Genomic DNA, 6,000 nt, shown 5'->3' with positions numbered 1-6,000 from the left:
TCTATATAAAATTTTAAAGAGAAAATGGATATTTCTTTTAAGTTACATAAGCTTACTACTGCTGTCATCACCAGTTCACTGTGGACTTCTTGATTTTCAGGAACAAAAATATGTTGCTGATGCACAACTGTTTCCTTGCTCAGATGTATAAGGGCAATTGCTTATAAAAATAAAATTAAAAATTGATATTAACATACATGTAGATTTCCTGTCTCTGTTATGCCTAATATTAAGAAAAAAATAGATTAATCTGATTGGTTTAAGTCTCTTCATTGCTCTGTTGTCACATCTTCCTGTTATGAGTTTGGGTCACAGGGGAGACTTGGTTCACTAGAATGCTCTTCCCTCACACCTGATTAACAAACTATTGAAGTCAATGAGAATCTTTCGAGAGATTTCAGTTGTTTTTTGGACCAGGACCTACATGAATATGTTAAAGTTTTTCCATGTAAAATTTGATACATTACAAGTAGTGCTAAATAACTTTGATATTGACTAGAGTAGTGGTCTACTTGAGAAATAGGAATATTTAATGGAAAGTAGACGCTTTAGAGAAACAAAGCTGTGGACAAATATGCTGAATGTAGTGGTTTCAGAATATAAAACTTCCTGGGTGACTTCAGCTCTAACAAAAACAAGAGCTCAAAGGAAGGTTGAAACAACCCAGTAAATGCCTGCAAAAATATGTCAGATTCTTGGGCTTGCTGGAAGGGATGGGACTAAAGGATGCTGTGGCAACACTGATATTATGCCAGGGCCTGACAGAGTTTAGCTCCTGCTGTTCAAAAAAGGTCATGAGTACCTCTCAGAAAGAAAGGTCAGACTAAATGAGTATGAACACCTTCCTTTCCCCGTTCGCCTTGACAGTTGAATTCCAACACTAAAGAACGGGGAACATATGCATTTGATTTGGCTCTTAAAACTGAACATAATATTTGGTATGTATTGAATGTTACTAAGTAAACAATAAAGGAATAGAAAATGAGTAACACAAACTGCATAATAGTCACTGTCAGTATGCAACTTTGAAGAGCTTGTATATGCAGCTCCAGGGAGCAAGTAAGTAAAAGTAATATTAGGGTCTTTTCCTTTCTGGATAGCAACTCAAGCCCAAGGGAAGAAAATTAGAAAGTTTAAATACAGTTTACAGTGCAAGATAATACCGTACTAAAGAACCCCAGTTCTCCTCTCACTTATAATTAGTGCATCTGTATCATTTCCCACAGCCCTGAAGAAACTGTTATTGTTGGCATAGTTTCAACTGCCATGTGGACAGGGTCTAAATAAAAGAGTTAAGTCTTGCTCAGAGCTTGCCTTTAAGTCATTAGACTTTACACACATGAACAAAACATAATGCTGTTTGAAGTTGGAATATCTGAATTCAAAAGGCATTGCTTTCTTGTTAAAGAACTGTAGGGTAAATGAAGATGAGCATGAAATTAAGTTAATGTATTGTACAAGCACAGAATCCTCAAACTGTGATAAGATTTGTCTGTGAAATGGCACATTGGTGATATTACATGTGCATAAATAAGTTGAGGTATTAGAGTTCCTCAACAAAACTGTTGTAAGAATTTTTTTAACTTGGGCAAAACAACATATTATTCACAGAAACAGCTGGATCATTTTAACTGAACCTAACCCAAGAATTTGAGGCAAAAACCCAATTTAGCATGGAAAAATTCTGCCCAAATAGTTGAAGTTTGTCAAATTATATGCAACTGAAAACTGTATTATAATAGAAATTACGAGGTAACCTCAACTACATGTATCACTACTTGTGCTGCCTATAATGTTCAAGTTTGGGTATGTTTATTATTTCTTCATTGTTTGTTATTGTTTTTGTTGCACTTCATAAACAAATCTCTGACACAGATTATCAATCAGGATACAGCTTCAGAACATTTTGGAAGGGGAAGGCAGATTATTTGTGCAAGCTCTTTTTAAAACTTGCATGTTTTCTATTGCCATGAGTTTGAGTTAGAAGCTGGAAGGGGTGGAGGAGGAAAGTTCCTCCCTACTGTCCCACAGGGTGCCCTGATTAACCACAATCTCTTGCTCAGACTCCTGTTAGTGGGTACGCGTCAGTTTTTATGGTTATCCACATTCTAAAATGCAAGTTGTAACAACAAATGACATTTTCTAAAGTCCTGTGTGTGCTGATGGAATTCCCTGAAGGATCTCTCTATGTCTGGTTCTTTTTCCAGTTTATATGTATGCTTCAGAATCTGTTATATCATACAACTAGGCACCTTGGCTTGTAGTTTTACCTTTATCTGCCAATTGTTATGAACAATTTACAAGGTGTTTTTAAATGGCTGCAGCAGGCAGTGCTCCTATTAACAGAGATACTATTGATGGTTCTCCGCTACATCTCAGTTGCACGTGGACATAGTGGACAGTGGTGGCCAACAGGAGCTGGTTGCTGCTACCGAGCCACTTGGCCCCAGTGGAAGTTAAAGCACAAGGAATTATATTTCTACTACTAGCATAAGAGTTTAGGAGAGCAGGGAATCAGGAATAGCTAAGCTTGACTCCACTGAGCCCCCTTCTGCCTCCAACATACCCTCTAGCAGGCCCTGGACTTGGACCCTTTTCCTACTTATTCCGGGAGTGTAATGTCAGCTGGCATAGAAAGTTGAAGAGGGAATGCTCTAGGGGGAATCTCCAGCAAATTAAAAGCCAGTTCCATGGAAAAATGTGACACTCCGAAAAAGATTTTGTTCTGATTTGGAAGGTTAGAAACTTTGAAATTTCCCACAAATTTAAATTCACTCTTTACTGCTTATGCAGTAAATCTGGCCCAGAAGGTTACATTCACCTCTAGTGTAAATAAGCAAAATGTTTCAATGACTTGGACCATTGATTTTGTTGAAAACAAACTCTAATGCTTTATAATCTGGATAAAATTATAAATTGAACATTTATATAGCACTTTTCCTCCATAGATTTTTCAAGTACTTTACAAAGGTGACTAAAAATTATTTGTTTGTGCTGCAGTTTCCCTATATATGAAAGAGTTTAGTTGACTTACCCAATATTACACAGCAAGCTGGTGACAGAGCAGGCAACAGAACCCATGTCCCCTGATTCGCAGTCCTTCGTCTAACTATTGAACCAGATTGCCTGGCAAAATTGGTGTTTGTAGTATTCATTTTCTTTAAGTTATATTAAACAAATAACAAATGAGATCCACAGAACTGAACATGTACACGTATTTTTGTAATCAAGCTACAGAACATAGATTCTAAGTAAAAGAGTTTTCCCCAACCTTTCACATTGTGTTGTTAGAGAAAAGATTTTAATAGTGTTGATTCTTCATTATTGTCTCCAAACAGTTCCTCCCCAAATGTAAATATACAAGCAAAATATAGTGTAAAGCTATAAATACCCAAAATTAACTTATAGAAATAGTTCTATCTGCAGGCAAAGATATTAGTCCTTGGAAGGCCAGGAGCATGAAATGACAAATGCAAATTTATGCTAAAATAATTAGGCACTAAAATAAACAGTTCTGAAGTATTTTGTTCTCTCAGACAGTAATGGTGGGGTTTGTATAAAACGTATTTATTTTAAGCAATCCATCTAGTGATGCATTGTAGTTTAGAATTTATCTGTCACAACATTTTTGGAGATACGATATAAACTAAAACCTCTTTGCTTTAATGATTAAATATAATCCCAGTTCTATGAAGTCTCCTTTTTGTATCAACCATACAATTTGCTTGCATCTAAATGAGTTGGTCAGCAAGAAAGAACAGTGGAATCTTCATAAGCAGCTGACTTCTCTTGCGTCTCATTTTACATTTCTGGTTCCATTACCATTCAAGTGAAAGGAGATACTGTAGGTAAAATAGAAGAGGTGAGTAACAGAGACATGAGGGCTGCCAAACATCAGCTACTAGTGAGAGCTCCAAAAATACCTAAACACTAACTGGTATTACAAAGAACTATAACACAAGCCACTATTCCCTTGGGGCATAGGTAGCATCTTTAGGAATGGCACTACAGCATTGTCTTTTATAGGAGCTTTTCCTGAGCAAAGGCTGTAGGATCAGTCCCAATGTTTCTCAATCTCAGTTGGACGAAGAGATGCTACTTTTCAAGTACAGAACAGAAATCAATATCCATACAACCAGGGGAGTGCACAAGGGGAAAGCAAGCTGGGGTCTGGGCGCCCCCAAGCAGTGGATACACAGAACTCCTCCAGGACAGGGGATAGTGAGCTCTTCTGGTTCCAGGCCAGGGCAGGAGATCCAGCTCCTCTGGCTGCCAGGGGAGAGTGAGCTACACCAGGCCTGGGGTTGTGGTGGGAGGTGGAGAGCCAGCTCCTCCAGCCACAGGGGCACACAGAAGGCGCCCCTCCAAAAATGACCAAATTTGTATTCCTGTGAATGCCCCTGCATACAAATTATATTTTTATCTGGTGGAAAGGCCTGAGTGCTAGTGCTAATCGTTGGTAGGCTTATATTGTCCCTAGGGCCATTTTGTGATGGTTACACTTATGCAAAAAGACCATGGGGCAACAGTGACTCTGGCATCATTCTCTTTCTATCTAGAACTCTTCAAGTGATGAAGACCTTGACCCTCATGCTTCTCTTTGGTAATGTTCTTGTTTTTCTCTTTTCTTCCTCTTGCTGGGGATTTCCCTTTAGATGGTTAATTAAATGTACAGATAATCTATAAATTGTTGATGCACATGACAATAGCACATAGGTGTGCAAGCTGGTGATCATGAATAGATCCAGAGGGATCACAAGCTCTCACTTTCATTAGACTTAGATGTAAGTTAGGGGAGGATCCTAAAGTGGTGGTGGGTTTTTTTGTTTTGTTTTTTCTAGCATGGGTTCTGGTGCAAGTATCTCTACAATATTTCACATTACAAAGCCAATATCCACTCATAACTCAAAGGGCCAAAACCATCGCTGGTGTAATGGAGTTATACTGATTTACATTGGTTGAAGCTTTGGTCCACGGTCTCTGAGATACAAGCTAGAATATTACACAGTGAATATAATCGAGACTTTTTCATAAGGAAGTTCAGCACCGGAAGCCATTTGTCTTTAAGTGTCTTCTCTGTGAAACAATGTAAGTGATCTGCTCCAGCAGCAAACAGGCCAAATTCATTCCCCAGTGCAAATTCACTGGGGGGCAATGGATTTACACTAGAGATGTTGTAGTGAAGTGAGACTCACCAGCACAGTATCTCCTGCTGGTCATCAGCTCTCCAGCATACAGAGCACCTCCTACTGGCAAGTGTCTAGCCTGCCGCCAGCCCCCCCCCCATGTCTCACCCAGACCCCAGTGCTCCTTTCATCATGGTTCTGCCCCCAGCTGTACCCCCTCCCTGTACCCAACCCTCTAAATCCACCTTGCTTCAGTGGCTACTGCCAGTCATCATCTAGCCCCTACTCACTGGGGCAGACTGCAGTCAGTAATGACTACTCATCATTGGGAAGGGGGTTGGACCAGCTACCTCTTGCCTATTTCCAAGCTGCACCTCTGTAGCCCCAGTACCTGTGTAGGCCTTCACCAAGGCCTGCAGCCTGGGGGTTTACCAGCTTGGAGCTCTCCAGCTCCCTTTACCCTTCCCCAGCACTGCTCCACTTCAGGTACCTTGCTCCCAGGCAGCCAACCCTTCCCACTAGAGTGAGACTCCTTCAATGCCTGGCCCCCAGCCCTCTTATAGAGCCAGCTGGGCCCTGATTGGCATGGCTCCAGCTGTGGCTGCTTCCCTCATCAGCCTAGCTTGGCTGCTTTTAACCCCTGTTCTCCAGGAATGGGGCAGCTGCCCTACTACAGATGTATTGACCCATTATTTTAAAAGCAAAGTCCAGGACTGTATAACTACAGAGGTCTCCAGTGGTTCTTTGTGAATACCATCACAAATACGATAGGTTTTTGTCTGGTAGATTGGGAAGCTCACGGGCTTTCATTTATTGTTGAGGAGTTAGGATATAGCTAGAGTAGAAAACCCAATGTGGGATTTACAAGTTATCA

The sequence above is a fragment of the Mauremys mutica genome, chromosome 5 (genome assembly GCF_020497125.1).
Source record: "Mauremys mutica isolate MM-2020 ecotype Southern chromosome 5, ASM2049712v1, whole genome shotgun sequence".
Lineage (NCBI taxonomy): Eukaryota > Metazoa > Chordata > Testudines > Geoemydidae > Mauremys > Mauremys mutica.
The sequence above is the reverse complement of the archived record's forward strand: the minus strand, read 5'-3'. Positions refer to the sequence as shown.